General features: G+C 37.2%; 1 protein-coding gene across 2 annotated transcripts in view; it reads right to left on the reverse strand.

Moving 5' to 3' along the window:
- The window catches only part of LOC149073973 (USP6 N-terminal-like protein), a 152,108-nt gene extending 132,459 nt beyond the window's left edge, over positions 1 to 19,649 (reverse strand). Inside the window, exon 1 of one of the 2 annotated variants that reach the window (XM_089246786.1) lies at positions 19,487 to 19,649. The gene's annotated coding sequence lies outside the window, so the exon portion shown is untranslated. The remainder of the gene's footprint in view (positions 1 to 19,486) is intronic. The other variant, XM_089246788.1, reaches the window with a different exon arrangement.
- Between the last annotated feature and the right edge of the window lie 2,174 nt (positions 19,650 to 21,823).

The following is a 21,823-nucleotide window of genomic DNA, read 5'->3' on the forward strand; positions in this document are numbered from 1 at the left end:
AAGAAATAGTTCCAGAATTGATGAAAGAAATAATTTAAGAATTAATGAAAAAATTCAGAATTATTAAAAGAAATATTTTTATAATTAATGAAAGCATTCAATAATTTGGGCACCCCTGTTTGATTCGGGGCTCTAGGTCCGTGGCTTACAACGGAAACTAAAATATATCTATGCACCCTGGACGGCGGAGTCCCCTTTGCGAGACGAATACAAGTTTTATACACATAAATTTCTAATTTTCTTAGTTGAAGCTCAGACACTGTATTACTCAAAAAAAATATTAATTGATACATATTTTTTCCCTTGCATTACCGTGAGTGCGGGGAGGGGGACTCAGAGCACGGGCCACTATCAACAAAAGTGTAGATGCCAAATGGTTTGATCGTGATAATCCCCTCGTTTTAGAGAAGCCTATAACACCGTTTTCATAGTAAAAAAAAATTAATTAAAAGCCTGTTGTGTGGGACAGGATTGGTTTTAGTAATCTTCCAGAAAAATGATGAAATTGGCATAGCAACGACGCCGTTGCCACTTCGACTAAAACGACGGAGTTTTTCGCGCGATTCTCACATAAAATCAAGATTAAGGAAATCGAATTCGCAGATAAAAAGACATAGGACTGGATGGGTGCGATGGGAGCAACGCAATTAATCTTTTAATGTTGTAATCACATGCCAAATACATCGATGGCGAGTAGAAATTATTTTGGTCGGTTTGAGCATTAATTTACGTTCACACTCATAGACAGTCACAAACAAATAGCAAGACGATCTATCGACGGTCTGTTATCATTTGTCCATACCTACATCCAGGGCCGTCTTAAGAGCATCATGGGCCCCCGGGCCAAGTGGTTTTCTGAGGCCCTACCTTGTAAATTTTAGAAAATTTCAACCGGATCTCATTTTTGTGAGGCCCCTCTTCTCTTGAGGTGCCCGGGTGGGCCCATGCGTCAAGACGGCACTGCCTACATCCAGTCTACAAAACACCATCACTAGTGAGGTTGCTGCTTAAAGGCGCGTATACACTAGCGCGCCGATCTTGCAACGCACGAACCCCTGCACAGGTTCTAATCCACTGGTGGGTAAACAAACTTCCTTTGTGTTTCTTTCTTTCCTTTGTATTTCTTTCTTTCCTTTGTGTTGGTAAAAAAAACCGATTCCAGCTGGGTCCAGTAACCAAACAGCTCAAGAATTTTTCACAACACCGCACAAATTACTGAACAAACAATTGCGAATGCTTTCGAAGATGATGAGATGATCATCAATAATAAATATGGAGCAGTAGGAGAGCCAAACTGCAAAACTAAACAGCAGAACACAATGTCCCCACTCTAAACTACGCACATAACATTTTTATATGCGCCATTGGCGCCGGAACCTAGGGGCTGACACCATTTTAGCCCTACCAATAAATTTTGTGATTATAATTAATGAATATACAATGTCCCACACCCTTCCTCCCCCGACTACGCGTTAGTGTCCCGTATATACGGGACAACTGGAAACTTTCGCCCCCCCCAATGTTTTCTTCATGTCGGCGCCTCTGCCATTGGCGTATGACAGCCAGCATCTCGCCATACTACACACAGAAAAAGCAGGTCCGGGAACGTAAAGAGAGAAAAAAAACAGGGAACGTTGCAGCTTACCCAGTAGAGATACTTCAATTGAGAACACCGGACTCAAATGTAAGTCAGTTTATTTTCATCCTCCCAATAACTTCAACACACACAACTTGCCAAAAAAATTCACATTTCGGTCAAACGCTTTACTTATGGACTTCGAAACCGAACAAACTATTTTAGTAGACTCAACACATGCAACATGTGTGGTTCATACTCTTCCAAAGTAAAAAAATCTAAGGACTAATCAAGAATTTTTCCAGGCAAAATTCAAAATTTCAGGCACATTCATATCGCAGTCGATAAAAAATCGTGATTTTTTTTTTCAAAAAATTAATTTTTTTAAATTAAATTAATTAAAACTAAACCCCCTTCAAAATGCCATGTATTTTTTTAATGACGTAGGCTTTCTTCCGGTTTTCAGCAGATGCAAAGTAAGGGGTTTAGGTTGGGTGACCAGATGAGGTGCCTGGAAAACCGGGACATTTTCAGAACTCGCATTTGGTGAGCAATACAATGCAAAATTGCAAACTAACAATGTATTACGAAAATATTATCACGACTTCTGCAGAGGCGCAAAAACAAATAAAACGTCAGAATGGGAACCATGGTTGTCACACGTCCCGTGATCAGAGGCGGATTTAACGGCGGGTGGGGGCACCCGGAGCCCCGAAAAACCCAAACTTCACATCATTTTCTAATTTGAGGGGCCCAATATTTCCTTTTGCGTCCGGGATCTCGACAGACTTTAATCCACTAGCGCTTAGAAAATGGGTACTCTTTATACTTGAGCACATCAGTCAATCAGAATCGAGCTACTACGACGTCATAGAAACATCATAGTATGCGTAATATGAGAGGAAGCGATTTCTTGTAAAAACTCCGACTGATACGTTTGGCAACTTATCGACAAACACCCGGGTCTCTTAACGATTTCGCTTTTATTTTGTCACTATCGTGTGAGCAACGAAACATCATATTACAATGACATATAATTTAATAATACTGTAACATAACGATCATAATGATATATTATGTAATAATAATGATATTGACGTGCAATAAATACAGCGGATTCCCGCAACGCAAGTTCTATGTTTCGTTTCCTAATGAATCTATTTTTGTTATGAATCAATAACAAAGGAATGGGTCGGCACCCCATGAATCAATAAATTATAGTAGGGCCTCGCTTCGCGGGCCGTTATTATTGCCAACTTCATGCAGCTGAACCATATTTGGATTAAATCAGAAAAAAAAATGAAAGCATTTTTTAGTGATTCAATAAACGATAACTTATTATACGGGGGCGGTTCCCATTCCCGTCTCACCACGTTCGCTGTTTGGGAACAACCCTTCCCCCTTCCATTACCGTGCATCTGGCAATTGTGGTGAATTATAATATAATAAATCACATTCAACCTGTGCAACGGTTGAAAGAAATTAAATGTAATAAGAAATTAAATTTCTCAAACGCAGATGGTAAAGAGGAAAAAAAAAAATTGGATGGGTTCGAAGGGGAATCGAACTCACAACCTTCGTTTTGTGTGTCCAGTGAGCTTCCCACTGTATCAATCGTGGATGCCAGATTAGAGTAGAATTTAGTGTATACCCATTATAAAATTTCGCCAGGAAATATGGTGGCGCCAAAAGTTGCAGTATCCTCGCGGTCCACTGTAACGTTTCTATGATGTCACAGTTGACTGGCTGGTGTAATGTGCAAAAGTATAAAGATCTCACAATTTTTCTAAACGCTAGTCTTTAATCCGCCATTGCCCGTGATTGAAGAGCGTATGCTATGAAGGGTGCGAGATGCGTTACATTATATACTCAAAAATTACTAGGGAGGAGACTCAAGTGCTCTTTAAACCCCGTTCACATGTGCAAACATTGCGGTAGCATTGGGCGTTTTAGCACCCGCTTTTGAAGACTTTTTCCCTTCGTAAGGGTGTGAACACAGTGCGCCGTATTTCAGATTCTGGAAACCCGCGTCGTCTCTGATTGGTTATAAACACGAAATTCAAGTTTAAAAAAGTTGAAATTCGGGGTTTTAACCAATCGGAGACGACGGGGGTTTCCAGAATCTCAAATACGGACGCACTATGTTCACACCCTAAGGAAAGAAATGGACAGCAGTCATTGGTGAAAATTCTTGAAGCGGGTTTTAAACCTTTTTCTATTTCCGCTTTTTCTATTTCCCATGTGAACGGCGCTTACGTCTCATATTGCAACGTCGATGCTGCTACGTGCAGTCGAACCCGGATTTACGAACTCACTAATTCGTTCTTGAAGTCCGTTCGTAAACCGAAATAGTTTCTTTTCCCCATAGGAATTAATGTAAAATTGATTAATTCCTTCCAAGGTCTCCGAATATTTTTAGTGTGAACTTTCATAGTAGAGTTTTACAGTCAAGTGCATAACGTAAAACGATTGAAATTATTACACTAAAACTGAAAACGCTTTACCCTGGAAGAGACAATCCCAACCCTATGAAATTACGGATTCATACCGAAGCAAAAATGTCTGGTTTCTTCAATATAGTAAAACCCCTCTTAACGGTCACCCCTGTTTTACGGTCAAATAAAAATATCCCAGCAAAAAGCCTATTTAAATAATGTATTTCGAACTCCTGCTTAACGGTCACATTCAGATAAGGTCATGGACACCATTTTCATCATTCGTTCCATTGGACTAAAATCCCTGCTCGGACGCCGATGGGTGCAATTTTGGTTAAAATTTTGCTTACTAGATGGCGGCAGAAGTTCTAATACTTGATCCACTTTTCGGCTACTTTTCAATGAAATTTTGGCATCAAGTTTGATAAGGGGCCATTCAAGTATTACGTAAGCAGATTTTCAGCCATTTTTGACCCCCTCCCCCGTCAGCAGCTTAGAATATTTCATATCTTCAAAAGGGGGTGGTTGATGACGTAAGCAACCTTCAAACCCCCCTTCCCCCCCCCCTGTCATCAAAAGTCAGCAAATCCGAAACCTCCTCCCTCCCCCGATGCTGACGTAATACTTGAATGACCCCTAATGTTCGATAACTCTGATGTCAGTTTTCTGGTTGTGCTCTTATATTTTACATGATTTCACTCTGTTTAAAATGGATAGCTCTAGTAATCGTGGAACAAAAGAGATTCCGAAGAGAATAAAATTGATGTCATCTAATGCAGTGGATAACGCAAAATCTGTCGCAATGCTCTCGAAGTTTCTGCCTGCAAAGGAATCTGGTCACAATTCCTTTAAATCTGAATTCATATTTCTGTAAGTCACTTGCTGTCAATCGGTATAATCAATAAGCATACTGCCAATAAGAGCTATCAGCAATGTAGTATACAATTGCCCCCCCCCCTCCCAAATTCCGAAACCCCCAGTTTTTCTAACATCCACACATTTTTCAAGTCTCCATTCGATGCATTGCCCCCCTTTTACTTCATTCCCTCCTTACTTACAATTTCGAATGAAAAAATGTACGAAATATTCTGATTACTTATATAAGTAAGAAACGGCACATCATATAACAAACATTATCATACATCATTATTATACAGAACATCGAAAAGAATTTTTTTTCTCATCTGACTCATATTGGTACCCCTTTGCAATCTAGAAATATTAATGACTCTAATTTCAGTCCAAGATGGTATGGGACTACAATGGTTCAAAATGAGTTGGGCGTCATTTGGTTACATAAAATATTAACAAGGCAAAAATATAACGGTGTGAAATAATAAATTCCTAGCATAATATTTAACGTAGCTAAAAGTTAAATTGGAAAAATATTGAAAATAATTCTATTTCATTGCGCAAGCATAAAACCGGGACAAACAGGCGTCCCGAAAGCCTTTTTCGGGACAGGGTGAAAAATAGAGAAAAACCGAGACATCTTGCCACCCAATGTATAGGGGGGAAAGTCTTTCACTGAGAAATCAACTTCACAAAAAATCTGAGCTTGTCAATGCTAAAATAAGAGGCTTTTAAGGAGGCCAGAAAACTCGTCAATGCCGCTTAAAGGGTTAATTTATATTCAACATTCACTCGTTTTTAATTTTAGCGAGATTGAAATGCTAATTTATTAAAGATTAACTTTTAAAACAGTTATAGTTTGAAACAGTATTGAAATTTATACACGATAAAAAAATCAAAAGGCAAATACGTAAGGCCGAGATTACACTACAAAAGTTTTAAATAGGTTCTTTGATAAAAATTAAAAAATGTAACCAATAAGCTTTTCGGTTACATTCGAGCGAATTTAATCAATAAGCTTATTGGTTGCATTTTAATAGTTTGAAACATTTTGAAGTATGGAGGTATTATCTAGTGGAGATGGCAACGCGGCAAAGATCAAATGATTCCGGGTTGCCTTTTCCTGACATTTATCGCATTTTCCATTCGGCACAAACATTGCAAGTGCCTAATGCTTTTCTATGAGAATTTTCTGAACTTCGGAGACACCTCTTAAATTTCGAACTAATTTTAAATGCCAAATAATGTTGCAGTTAGACTATAGTGAAAAAAGTAATTCGGCAATGTAAACGCGTATAGGCAGCTTAGCAACGGATAGCGTCCATTCGACAAACAAGCGGAATTGGGTTGCCGAAAGGCAAGACGTCACGTGGCCTTTTGTCATCTCCACCCCATAATACCTCCATGACTGTACTTGCCATCGAGCTTATATTACTGTAATATAAGCTGGATGGTACTTGCATCTTAAGCGCAGTGCTTTGCTGCCAGATTTTAGCCAACATCGTTAACTAGAATAGAAATACCTCAACTAACAATAGAAATATCTGTTATGTATGACCATATATCCTATTTTTTTTTATCATGTCCCTTAACTCGTTTCCATCTCAGCGGAACATAGTTTGGGGGGGGGGACAAAAATTTATGTGGAAGAAATTCATATAAAATTTTTTTTTCAAGCACTTGAAAACGATTATTTTTTTTCAAGGACAGCAACGATTTCTCAAGGACTACAGTGACAAAACAACGAATGCAGTATATCGCACGTACAACATAAAAAATTGCTATATTTCTGATTAAATTAAGAAAATTGGATTGCCGGATCAAAGTTACCGTTTCGAAGCAATTTTTTAATAAAATAGTTACTCGCCGATTACCACAAAAAATCGATAAATTCCACAAAAAAAAAAAAAAGTTATTACTTCCAAACGTGAACTTGACGCAGACAAGGGGCATCACGATCATTAATCAAGTTCGGATTTCTTCTTCCTAACAGCCATTTCTAGCAGGTAAACAAAACCTCTCAACACTTTTTTGTTGTTTGCCAAATCTCTGTACCAGAACGTGCTCCATTCAATGTGTGGGAGAATCGTACTACTCCCAGGTTACGCGACAACAACCGGAAACATTCGAAGGTCAGACGAGGGCGATGCGATATCATCGACAAGGCATCACTTTCTTCGGCAGTTATTATAGAAGTCCTCTCCACATCTTACATCGTTATACAGAGAGAATTGGTGTTTTTTTGGTTTTTTTTTGTTTAGAAAAGTAGAAGTGAAGCGTGAAAGCTTTATTCTGAATCGACACAAATGAAAACAGAATAAGTTCTTTTCAACTCACCGCAGTTCAGGGCCACCCTTACCAGACGCGTCTCACCAATTTCGGGGAACCAAAAATGTTCAGGATCCCCTTTACCACGATTTTAAATATTTTATGGGGGAGGGAAATCGGCATTCATTATTTCAGCATACACGGGAATGTTGAGAAAAATATTCATATAAAAAATTACACGTGGATTAACACAGAAAATTGATGAAAATTCTCAGCACTGAAGGTAATTTCAAACTAATGAGAGAAAATAATTCCAGAACCAATGAAAATTCAAAATTAACGGAAGAAAAATTAAGGAATTTATGAAAATTCAGAATTAACGGAAGGAAAAATCTAGAATTGAGGAAAATTCAGATTTAATGGAAGAAAAAAATTTCATTTCTATTGTCAAAATTTAGAACTAATGAAAGGAATAATTCCAGAACCGATGAAAATTCAAAATTAATGCAAAGAAATAATTTAAGAACTGGTGAAAGAATCCAATAATTTGCCGTGAGTGCGGGGCCCGGTGCGACCACACCTGTCGCACACCCCTAAGGGCATCTCGGCAACAGTTCTCTTCAAGAAGAAACTGTAAAAACTAGCATGTTTTTTTTAGCGTTCTTTTATAATTATTTTTAAAATGTTATAACGAGGTGTGACCATATAACGGGTGCTCAACCTTTTCGAGAACGCTGGCCACAATGAAATAAAATAATCCATAATTTGGTTTTTTTTCTAATTCAAAATAGCTTAATAACGATTATGAGGTATTGTTTTAAAACCGATATCAGGTATTGTTTCATTGAATTCATCTCCGATTCATCATCAAGTTAGGTGCCTTGTTCGCCAGACCCAGTCGGGCACCGAATTCACCCGATTGTTAATTCAAAATGAATGCTTGCCACATTTGCTTTCGATGCTGCTCTATCTGTTGGACTTTGATGCAGCATTTATTCATCGCAAGTTTTTAGCATCTACAGTAGAAGGTCCTAATCATGATACCCACTGTTTAATAACAAAAGTGGACTAAATGGCATTAGATATATACTTAACACTGATTTTAAGAACGGGGTTTCAGGGTTGATGTCCAGTTGCTACTGGCTCATATTTTATCATTTTTAAATAATCAAAATTAGGTTTGAGGTTGCGGGCCTACATGAGATGGCTCTGAGGGCCATATTTATGCAGCGAAAAGAATAATTCAGTATGAATAATAATGTAAACAATGCAGAAATAAACAAAGATTGCACTACCCTCAGGCAGAGTGCCCAGCAAAATCTGCTTGATAATTTCCTGACCAAAACTCCTGAAAAAAGAAATATGATTCAAGAAATCTCTTAAGTAACATTCCAAATGTGTTTTTTCCCCTTCACAGAATTTTTCCAACGACTTTTATGAAATACTATTTGCACATTTCCTTGACTTTTGCCAAGTATTTTACATTTTCCCTACCTTTCTAGCTTGCTAAGAGATAGTCTTCGTATACAGAGACACAAAACATCTTTGAACTCTGAATCACTGTAAAAAGAAAATAGTCTCTTGGACCTAAACGCAATTTCTTAAATTTGGCTTTGAAGTGAATTCCAGAGAGAAGTCTCTCCAAATACAATACGTACAAAGCTTAAAGAAGTAACGAATGCAACATAATTAAGAATTCCGATCCTTGATGGACCCATATTTGTAAAGAAGTTTTGTTATGGATATAAAGAGAAATAAAAATATCGATAAAGGCTTCATTGACTTGAGAACTCTGTAGTGTCCCAATGTATAATAGTGATCTGGTTATGAGCTGCTTTGTTCATTTTTACAAAATTAAGTTTGAGGTCACGAGCCACATTTCTCCCGCGGGCCATGGGTTGAGCATGTATGCTGTAGATTGAAGATGAACGATTCCCCAAGAATATTTTTACTATCTCAGTTATCAGTAGAAAAAGCAGGCAAACATTTCATCACATGTATTTAGCAGACAATTTGAAAATTACTTCGGAGGGGGACACCCGAAAAGCGAAATTAAAAATGCTGGAAAAGGAAATGACGTTGACCTTAAAAGCATGGCTCTCTAATATTATTTGCTGTTGGATTTTGTCGAAACCGACGCTAATTGACGATCTGTGTGGACTCATACAAACACATTTTTGACTGTACTGATAATAGCATCAACAAAAATAGGCACAATCGGAAAATTCTTGAGACCAGTGTTATTTTACATGCCGAATGAGATCATTAGAGTTGATTACTAAGTAATGAATTATAACTTTTATTAATGGTTTATTAAATTGATGAAACGCATATATGACTTCTATTAATAATTTTCCCTAGAGCCCTAAAATAAATATAACTTCCCTTTGTAGATGCTAACGTAGCTCTTCCTCGTTCCTATCTTTATGCACATTAGTTTCCCGCAAAACCCGAGGAATATTATATAAGCGTTGCCATAGGGTTAGGACAGATTCTATACAGAGCTGCTTTTCTTTATTATGCCGCATCAACTACCAACTGAAATCAGTTTCACTTAGCGAGCTCCAGAATGCCATGACGACAACCACAGCGCGTGAAGCACGTGCAAGAACATGAACTGCTCGAGGGATTGTCTGTTTTTCTTTTTTTTAATTTTACCCTAGAACCAAATCGTGACCGCATTACGAAAGTCAATAGGGAACGCGCTGGTGGAAAATGAGATACAGGAAAATCATATCGTGCACATCAATATTAAAATACGCTGTTTCCTAAGGCGGCTTCTGGGAAATAAGACAAATGTCTTAAATTCGCAACAGTGGCATGAATGAACGCCAGAACTTTGCCACTCGCAACAGTGGCAACGAAAACTAGAAAACCGAATACGTTATCACATCTTTATGTCGTTACTTCTGATTTTAGAAAAAACAATTCTAGGATTAGTAATTATACTTGAAATTTAATATGCAAGAGAACGTACGTATTAAACTAAGGCTGGGCGCAGGTTAAGCCCGGCCTAATAGTCATTCGCAAATATTGGGCCAGTTCCTTGGCGAATATTTGCTTCAAGAATACTCTCTATGTTGTGACTGTTGGCGTTCCCGACTAATGTGACGCCAGACGGATTGGAAGATCAGGAAGGAAGGCGACTCCTTTCAATTGAGTTGGAGGCAAGAAGGTCCTGATCATTCTCTTTACAACATCAGACGATCACTGCCAATGGTGGACTGGACACACTATTTGGCCATGATCAACGTTGGAACGTATTGGGCCAGGGTGGACAAGAGTGTGGCACTGGTTCCAGACAAGCTTAGTCGTTGTTCACGTTGATTTGTATGGCGCAACGCACACCATTTAATTATACAAACTGAAACGTTGCAACACACAAATCAATGTGAATAACAATGATTAAATTTTTCTAAAGCTTCTTATTTAGCCGGTGCGTGCCCAGCCTCAAGGTGACTACACACTACTCTGACGTCACTGGTGAATATCCACGAATCACTATTCGACTCACGAGTAGTGTGCAGCCGCACTATGTAATTCTAAGTTGTGCAAAACCGGTTTTGAAGGGGTGGCTACGCAAAATCGACCATTGAAATAGCCCGCACTGTGCTATCCACACCTCAAAACCGGTTTTTGCGCGAATTGAAGCTGCGTAGCGCTGTGGGTGTGGATCCGGCTTAAAGTGAGAAAAAAAATTGGCATCTCAGTCTGCTATCTGGTTCTTTCTTCCGCAAGCGACCAGAACTGCAGAATTATACTGGGTCATCGAATTTTTCCCAGGTCAGAGGATTGTGGAGGTCGTTCGACTGATCTAAATAACACCGAATCCGGACAACACAGATGATGCGCCACCCATTTATTACATTAAAAAAAGTAGCATAGCACAAAATTCGCCGGTATGCGGGAACCGCTACTAGACAAATCATTCTACAGATATTTAAAGAATACCACTTGGTTTTCCACGATGACTTCTATTCAGGTATACCGAGAGCATCACGTAATCCTGACACATCTGGAAAGGTAGCATTCGTCGGCATGCTCCGGAGGTTTCCTACGATTTATTTCACACGAAACCCTTGATGTTTACGAGACTATCCCGTGGAGAGAACCTAAACACATACTTGAATAATACGCAAATAAAATGGGTCGTTTCGTTGCAGTGCGATCCACTGAGAGTTGGTACATCAAAGAAACTGGCGCATTCATGCAAATTCTATTTGGACAGCGTTTTCTTCCGACGCGCATCGTTGTTTGGTGCAATGATCGGTAATAGCGTGCACTCCACATGAAACAAGCTGCTCGACCACTCGAACCTCGCTCCATTCAAAGCTGGTCTGCTGCTCTCCTGCTGTTTTAAGCTGCTATCAGTATTTTCACGCTGCAGGGTCTCTTAGTGCAGTTGGTGTGGAATCGACTTTAAAGCACACTAAAAGTCACTCGAATCATGACAAATAAAAAATTTCAAGGGCGGAAATTTTTCTACGAGTTTCCTCAGATGAAGTATACCCATAAAATAAAGATGCCCATAAAAATATGGATATCGAATATATATCTAAACTATATCAAAAATACAGAAACCCAAAAAGAGCAATAAAAAACAATGATAAAATATAAATATACTGCCCATAAAAATATAAAAACTTATGGTTGTCTCATCTAAGTATGGATAGCTTCTCGATTTATCCCAATGTTTACTGTATGTTTTTTAACGTGCAAATTGTGTGTTAGAATTCACAACCCCCGGAGGTAAGCTATTCCATTTATTCACAACCCTATTAGAGAAAAAATCCCTGTGACACCACAACCTGGAATTGTCCCTCACCAATCAATACTGGTATCCCCTTGTCGAAGTCGTTGATTGACTATGTATTAATAACTCATGGTCCATTCTATCTACCTCGTTGAAAAATTTAAACACTTCAATCATATCACCCCAATATTTGCGCTCTTCAAATGTAAAAATTTTCAAAAAAAAAATCAAGTCTCTCTCTTCAACGAAGTACCATTGTTTCCTGATGCAGTCCTTGTCGAGAGTCTACCTCGACACAGGACCGCAAACGGTTAAAACCATTTGAAATCACTACTGGCTGGGGCAATAGCTTCCATTTTTAAAGATTGGTTTGGTGATCATCTAATGCGTTGAGTCAAATGTTATTGCCGCTCAAGAAAACGTTCACTTAAAATGCTATTTAGTATTTATTGACGATGCACAAAGTCATTCACCTGCCACTGTACTTGCCATGTTCTGGTTTGGGGGTGGTGCCACTGTACTTGATTGTGATATCCTTGGAAGTGTGTTTACTTGACTTCATGCAAAGAAACAAAAGCTAATAACAAAACTACCCTGCTTTAACACAAGCAGCTCACTTTTTTTTCGCTGGACCATTCACAAAGTGTGATCTTAATTTCCCATCAAATATTGCACTACACGATATTTTTTTTCTGTATCCACATATTTTGGAGAAATTTGGAAATTTTGATAATTTTTTAACTACATGTACATTTTTGATTGCAAATTTTTCGAAAATATACTGATGTTTTTCGGAAGTATTGGTTTCAATTAAGGATTATTTAATGCACTGGTATGCAAAATTGCAACCCGATTTATGTGAATTCGACTACGTGCTTATTGATGGTCCCACCTATCGTGTAACTTTGGGGGATATTACTGTATCATATTATAGACGATGGACACAAAAATAAATAGGAAAATAAATGCTACAGGTACATTAATGCCTCGGAATTTGACTCAAATTCCTCGGGATTGGGTATGCATGAAATCTCCGGAAAGACTTACAGCAGGGCGTGACAAAAATACTTGAATATCAGCCGAGTTTGGCAGTATTTAAAGCCAGCCTGGTGATCATAGTGATGGACTCGCATCGCGAGGACCCGGATTCAAACCCCACCGTCGCCACAGTGGTGGTCGGCTGAAGTTCGTTTTCTGTGGTTCCAACTTCGAGGCACAAATACAAGCCGATCTCCCCATTAAGGGGTGTCACGACCCATAAAAGACAAATTTTCAAAAATGACTTCAAAAAATATTTCATTCAATTGCAAATACACCCCTTAAAAAAGTCTCGCCACAGAGAACATAAGGCCTACAACGGTACAATTATTAATTTTATTATTAAATTTTGATATGCCTGAAAAGATAGACTTTTCTTTTTTTAATTTATATCATTTATATTTTTCTTACATTTTTACCAATTTCCTGGATTTAATCCGCAGATTATATATAGAAAACCTATGAATTTCTTAAGTGTGTATCATATAGGCTGCTACATATCATCTAATCATCTATAGCTCTTTTTCGAGTTTGGTATAAAAGTACTGTTACAAATACAAAAGGGGGTGGGATAGGGCTGTAATAAAAAATATGACTGTAATTTTAAAATAATCCGCAAAAGGGCACAGTCCTAGAGATGCCTCCGACGAAAAGACAATGCCAATGACATGCATATGTGAAAGAACAGTGAAATTTGCATGGAATCACCCATAAAACAGCGCCAACCAGTTTTTCTGATACAAAATGCATAAAATAAACTTCAGTGTATATCAGCAGCACTTCTTTAGGTTTTGTGGCTTACCATGCTTATAACATGCCAATTATAATTATACCAGGTGATCTAAAAGTAACAATGCATAAATTCAATAACTCAAAACGTATAGATACACTATCGCGATGCGGTTTTCCCAGAAATTTGCACAAAGACGAGATTTCAATTTAATAACGAAAAATTTTATTGTCAAGAAAATAGCTACATTTGCCACTGACCGATGAATTTCTTAGTTTGTATCATATAGGCTGCTACATATCTATACCTTTTTTTCGAATTTGGGGTAAAAATACTGTTACAAATAATACAAAAAGGGGTGGGATAGGGCTGTGTGTAATAAAAATATGGTTGTAATTTTAAAATAATCCGTTATTTTGCGTTAATAATTGTCAGAGTGGTGGATTTATTCAAATAACAGCTTTCAGTGTCAAATATATCTTGCGGCTGAGTGGCTCTCAAGAGCTAAGGCAGCCAGTTGGTGGACCCAAACAATGCCAAATGTAACTATTCTGGCAATAAAATTTTTCATTAAAAAACAGACCATATCTTTTGCCGTAAAAACCGCATCGTGTCAATGCCACTCTATATATTTAGCCATATTTTCTTTCTCTTATCATGTTGAGGAAGTGCTTAAGTGGTGGGGAGGGAAACTTGTCCCGCCGAGTCATCGGCTGGAATTTTTCAAGACACAACCACATCCTATGGGACACTGTGCTAAAATCACTTCTGTGCAGAGCCTGGTTATGTTCAGTTTACCGTCACTGTCTATACTTTTCAAATCATTGAGTTTTTACTTTTTCTGTAAGTTTTGAATCTCCTTGTATACAGTGATTTATATCATACCAATATAAGATTGAAATGATGGCAACAGGAATTGCCATGCTAGTTGGCATTTCTTTTCCTTTTCCTGTCAAAAACCAACATAATCCTCTGTGTCTACAGATATGTGTAGGCTGAGAAAACTTATGACGTCAATTCAGCACTTATTTCAATTGTTTTACTGATTGATGCTCAGAGAGAGGTATTGGCCCCGTGGCCCCCCACAAGGGTGGGGCTGACAGGGCTCTAGTCCCGGAACAATTACCATCATTTTTGTTTTTCCATGCTGTAGATTCACTATAGAAGGGCCCGCAAAAATTCTGGCTTGGGGGGCTGTCAAAGATCCCAGCCTAGGACCCTGCTCTCAAATGTGAGGGCCATGCTTACCCCCCAATGCATCAGTTTATTGCTCTTAAGAACAAGTTAAGTATACTTCATGTGTGTGTGTATGACACATTCTATAATTTTAATACAACATATCTTTTCTGAAAAACATGCTCACATGTTAATAAATTTTTATACTATAAAAGTTGAAATTCCTAGAAAAATGTTGTAAAACTATTATACTTTTTGACTTGTGTGTCACATTCTCATATATATGGTAAACAAAGACAATTTTATGTAAATTTTAAATCTAACCAAGGGCCTAATCTCTCAAGAGAAAGGTCTTCTGTCTGGAGGACTGGCAGAAGAAGGTTCAGAATTATCCCTAACTGACCATTTCTTCAAGGATGCCGTCACTCTTCGCTATTCATACGAAGGTTTTTCAACAACTGGCTGATGCGAAGATAAATTTTAGGAAACTGAAAATTCAACTGCCCTTGTGGGGAATCAAACCCACGTCCTCTCACTTGCCGGGTGAGCGTCCTAGACTACGCAGAGGCAATGATTCTCAATCTTTCCTTAGAGCTAGTGTATGCTGAACGGGTCCATTCATAGATGATTGAAATTAACTCAAGCCAAAGCTAGTAATTGCTGACACTGCCACCAGAGGGTGATTTATCCAAGGATGTCACTCTTTGCTATCCATACAAAGGTTTTTCAACAACTGGCTGATGATTTTACAAAAGAAAGAAAATTCATCTTCGCATCAGCCAGTTGTTGAAAAATCTTTGTAGATGACCATTTGTTGAATATTACGAGGAGGGGGGCACAAAAATACTTGCTTGCCCGAATGAAAGAGTTCATTTTTGTTTCTAGTTGCAGCATCGACTGAACTAGCAAAAATTTTCTATTTATCATAAATAATAATCCTATTTCTATATATATATATTTATCCTAATTCTATTTATCATAAATATAATCCGGTCGCCCTAGTCTAGCTTGTCCAGTTCTCTGGTGTTTTTAGGCAGACTTTCTTCAATCATAGAAAATGAAAACACGTCACTGCATATTATGTACACAGAAGTTTATATTATAAATTAACTTCCAGTAATCCAGCGATTTCCATAATCCAGTACATTGCGGTCTGATACGCGCTGGATTAGTAAGAGTCTATACTGTAGTTTATTGCTAAGGATTCGTGATGACTCCAGGTTGTCATAGTGACAAAAAATTGACATTGCCACCTAGAGTTTTATATTTACGATTACCAAATATAAAACTAAGAGGAGTTATAAATATAAAACTCTATAGGAGTCTGAGGACAATACAAAATTTTTTGAACTGCATCAACATGTCTCCCAACAAAGAAAAGGAATAAATCTCAGAAAAGTCTAAAAAAAATCCCTATTATTTCAAACCATTTATCTTCAAAAATAAAGTGCTTGTCTCCTAAGAAATTTGGCTGCTGCCTAAATTATTTTTTGATTTCTCAAGTCCGGCTTCCCAAAATACTACTAAGTATTCAATCTCGGTGATAAAGGTTCTGTTTTAAAAAAAAATTACATTCATTTATTTATTTTTCCAGGCCAGCTGAACAAACATTCCAAAACCAAATTCGATTAGTGAACATTTTCTGTTTATTACTAATACAGAGCTGTCACGAGAGTTTTGATACACAGATAGATTTGTAATAAATAAGCTTTTGCTATGAATCTATTACACTGTTTCAGTTTTATTAATTTATTCAAGGAAGCTTTCTACAAGTACACTTTCCACACAAAATGCTTACAAAAAGAAAAATTAAATTTCCTACACATCTCTCCTAAAACCTGGCAATTATTTTTTACGTAAGAAAAGAGCAGACCCATCATCACACAAATATCCTGAAATCAAAATTAAACAAACGTATAAGGACTGCAAAATATAAACTGGTTCGATCCACAATATATACTATCACTATTGGTCTGGTTAACTATCCTCTGTAATTGAATATCTAATTTTCTGAGCAACTTGCTCATTCTAGAGATAAGAAATTTTTGCTTCAAATAGACAAATGATAGAATATAAAAATTTTGTAATTCATATGAAATTAAACAAAAACATTATATAAAAATTGCAGCATGGGTGTTAAAAGAAAGAATTAGAGAAAATAGCCAACTGTTAGAAACTTTTCCCTATTAAAAAACAACAATAGATTGTATTAATCCCACATCCAATCAAACTTAGTTTGTCAAAACCTTCCATAAAGCAGGCTTACAACTACTACAGGAAGTAACCTCCACCCCCCGATGAGCTGGAGCACCAATCCCTTGGTGAGATATATGGAATAATAATGTCAAACGTTGCCGTTTGGATTCAACAATAAACTGTAGATCTCAGAGTGATTAGCTCTCGTGTACAGGAAATGACTTTGTGTGACAAAAATGATCAAATGATCTAACCTAACTAGTTAATGAGATAACCCTGCTAAAGTCCAGGTTCAAACAAAGCTAGTCTGATAGCAAATTGTTGGTGCATGTAAAACAATGAACTTTCCTACCGAATATAAAAAGCAGGCATATATATTAACTCTGTACAGCTCGCTTTTTATGACCAAATATTAAACATTATCAGAAAAGGTTCAAAAATGCAGGGCTTGACCAATCCGAGGCATCAGGTTGGTGTGGCATCTTTACCATGTGGATTACTAAATTAGTCTGAGAACAAAATTTTTTTTTGGAATTTATATCAGTGGATCTTCGAACATGGAAATGGGTAACTTGGTGCTGGAAAAGTCGAAACAAACATTATTTTGCACCTGCTTTCCTAAAGAAAATGTTTGGCTCCCAAAAGTTGGCTCGTCAAAATGCTGTATGCTTGCCTCTGATTAAAGAATAAATTTTTCAGCCCCAGTTTTGAACATCTCTTGAACTCTTAACTCAGTCGTAATAGAGAGATGGAAAAAAAATTTTGTGCCCTTTCAAAGAATGAAAATCTCTGCATAACTTCTGATGCGGAATCACTGTGGTCCTAAAAGAGTTTCACTAGCAAAGCCAATTTAAATTCAATGTCTCACTGTTTCGTGAAGAAATGAGAATGGAAATAGTTCTGTTAAAAGTTTTAATTCCTAGCCATGAGATTGAGCGATTTGGTCGCATGTTTGCAAAAACAATTAACATTTTCACTACCATTTGCATATGAAACACCCTCTAGTGGTGAATATCACGGCCAATTTCTTTCGCATCCATCTATTAAGACATTTCCAGCATTTAATAGCTTTCTGATGAATAGCTATAGCTGTGGACAACTCTGAATAGGTGAGCTTTAATTATGTACACCCTGCAAGTACTATAAGATCCACTATGACTTAAAAAATATTATTTTAATGATTGGTATGCAACAGATTTTAAGAGAAATTACATTTTATTGCATTGACATGCAATAAAATGATTGGATGAACAAACAAAAATTTTTTTTTCCAAATCACTTTGAGAGATGATACTCGTACGTCTTGAAAGTTTGATTCTCAAATACAGTGAAACCTGTACGAAACAAAACATCAATAGACTGAAATAATATTCCATTTTAGACAGATTTTCATTTTATAAAGGTACAAATAAAAGCACTAATCATTGAACAGACTTATTTTGATTCCTTTTAAGACAGGTTTCCGTCTCATACAGTGGCCGTCTTAGGCAGGTTTCACTGTATTACTTAATTTAACTCAGTGTTTGCATGGACAATTCTGGTAACATCAAAATTCTCAAACACACACACAATCAAGTCAATTCAGTCATGAGCTGAATCACTTTTATGTAAGGCTGTATTAGCACGTAAACATTGCTGGGACTCTTAGTGCACAAGGGACAAAATAAAATCATTTTTGACAATCTTATAAGATCCTCTGACGCATTACTATTATCTAGTATAAAAATCTCCTAGTAAATGCACACTACTGCTGGGGTATGAACTACAGGGTTTTTAATGTTAGCAATACATGGCACTACACACATTTATTAGTGATGATGTTCTGTGTGGTTGATGAGATATCAGGGCTACTTTCCCTAGACACAAAAACCTTATTTTCGGAAAAAATTGAGATACGAGGTTTTCATACTAGACCATCAATAACTTTGTCCTAAGTCCATGATGTTGTTAAAATTAGCTCACATAAACAGTAAACTTAAGTCTCCCTCAATTGAAAAAACCCATATTCTTAAACCTTTTTAGTCAATCCAAAGCATAACAAGAGACATCAAAAACCAGAGGGAATATTGCCCAAGAACAATGAAACCAATACATACAATTAAAACACCCCTTGCATTACAAGTAAAAGATAAAACCATTCAAGGCTATCTAATAATTTATTGAATTGGTGATCACCTAATAGATATCTTCATGTGCTGACTATAATATAGACATGGGAGAACTGTCAAAACATTTTCATAACAAAAGCAACAAAAATCAATGAGAATTTATATAATTTTTTTTTTTCGTATCAAACAATAATCTCGGGGCTTACCAACTGGATACAACATGAAAAAAAAAAAAATGAAATGATAGGGTTCAACAGTGTTTCAAATTGTAAACATCACGATTCTTAAGACACTTAAAGGAATTTCAAATTAAATCTGCGCAAAAAAACAATTAGAGATTTCTTAATTACTCACTCTGCATAACTTTACTTTCTCCTTCAGGATTTTCATACAAAAATGCGTTTAATATGATTATCAAAAAAGCACAAAACTTTCGAAAATTAACTGACAGAACATAGATAGGGATCTGGAAGTGTTTGGAACTTGACTGGACTGGATAAGTTCATCATGAAGATACACAAGATATTCGGCGAGCTTATAGGACGCTATCACGTGTTTGGCCTTTCCGTCAATGCATAGTTTTTAAGATTTTACTTCTCACGTCGGAGTTGCCAGATCATTAAAAATTTTCAGCCAAAATCATCTCAAAAGTAGCTAGAGTTACTAGACGTCCACCTTTTCAGGGGCTTTGGAAATTATTATTTGTTTTTTTCTGTGGAAATTCATTTTTACTCTGAATTATATTGTCTCTTCATTAATATGAGTGTTTGTATGTATGTGTGTTTTTCTCCCACTTATTTTTATACTCTTTGACCGATTGCCATCGAAATTCCCAGAATACAGATCGATCGTCTGCATACCGAGTCTCCTATCAGTATGTCTGCATACCGAGTCTCCTATCAGTATGTCTGCATACCGAGTCTCCTATCAGTATGTCTGCATACCGAGTCTCCTATCAGTATGTCTGCATACCGAGTCTCCTATCAGTATGTCTGCATACCGAGTCTCCTATCAGTATGTCTGCATACCGAGTCTCCTACCAGTATGCCTGTACGCCGCTGTGGTGGTCGAGTGGTCATAGTGACGGGCTCGTATCGCGAGGTCCCGTGTTCGAACCCCACTGGTGCCACAGTGGTGGTCAACTGAAGTCAGGGCCGCGTTAGATGCTTTGTCACCCGGGGGCTAATTTCGCAAATGCACCGCTATTCCGCGATTACACGATTTCAACCAACCACGTCTCTTCTTGGTTTATGATAATTTTGGTTTACGATAATTCCCACTACCTTAACATCGTACGATCTGTTGTGATTTCGATTACAAGGTGGCTTCGTTATGTAATTACTGGAATGTATTCTGAAAGATTAACACGCTGTTATGCCAAACAAACATTCTTTATTTTAATTCGCGTAAGGGAAGGATTAAAATTCCGTGGTTAATGGTAGCGAGTGATGAAAGTGATAATAAATTTCGAAAAAAATTTCACTAAAAGTATATGCTTTTGGTGATAAACAGTTTTAAGACCCTTTCCGTCAGCTGAGTTAGTGTAGGTGATAGTGTATTGGATTGCGAACCTGTAAACCAAGGTTCGAATCCAGTTCGCGAAAGTCAACTTTATTTTAACTCCTCGTCAGAAAATGCTTTAAACATTTTAATTCTTTTTGCTGATGCAATACATCTTACAATATATTTTTCGGACTCTTAAAATACAAGTACTGTAACAGTTAAATATTATAACAAGAACATGCAGAAGAAATTAAGACCAATAACGTTATAAAAAAACGTAGTTAGTTGTCTTTTAGTGTCAAACGTAGTTGTCAAATATTATAACAAAAAATATGTAGAAAGAATTTTATCAAGACCAATAATAATGCTTTAAAAAAAGTAATTCCTTTTAGCATATCTTTACTCTTCTGAAGTTCTGATATTTAAATAGATGTTTAAATATTTCATAGTTTGCGATTATTAACATGCACGAATATATTTTTTCATATATCGGTTTATTTTTAGTCGATTTACTATCGAAAAATGCATTGATAAATTGGAGACATTTTTTATTAAAATTTACAAGGATTTTCTAGCACATTTTCAGAAATTTGAAGTCGTTATCCTCCTTTAACTGTTTGAATATTTAAGTTTGCTTTCAATGAATAAATTTGTTGGTTTAAAAATTAAAATCGTTTTTACTGAAAATGGCGCGATTGCACATTTGAAATGCCTCGCGGAACATCAGTGGAAATGTCTACCTTGTTTGCACCGCTGTTCTGCGATCAGATACGAAAATGAAGATATCGTAGAGTTACGCAAATTATCGTAGAGGCTGAAGCAACGTGATTGGCTGTGTGGAAAAAATTACGAAAAAAATCGTGTAATTGCAGAATAGCGTTGCATTTGCGAAATATGCCACCCGGACAAGTGCGCATTTCGGCGCCTCCTTGTAATGTTGAAGGAGAGGTTTGAGAATAAAATTTACGTCCCCTCTGGTCCAGCGCCGGGGGCACGAGACCCGCCTGCTCCCCCCTAGTTGCGGCTCTGGCTGAAGTAGATTTACTGTGGTTCCCAACTTCGAGGCGCGAATGCGAGCCGATCTCTCTTTTAAAAAGTCTCGCCACAGAAAGCAACGGTCCTACAAATAAATATTAAGTTATTACACTTAACTTCTGAAATATAGCTACACACACTTCCAGCACAACT

Source organism: Pholcus phalangioides, unplaced genomic scaffold (assembly GCF_987345545.1).
Source record: "Pholcus phalangioides strain wild (caught in Gottingen) unplaced genomic scaffold, Ppha-v1.0 ptg000017l_1, whole genome shotgun sequence".
In the NCBI taxonomy this organism is placed as follows: domain Eukaryota; kingdom Metazoa; phylum Arthropoda; class Arachnida; order Araneae; family Pholcidae; genus Pholcus; species Pholcus phalangioides.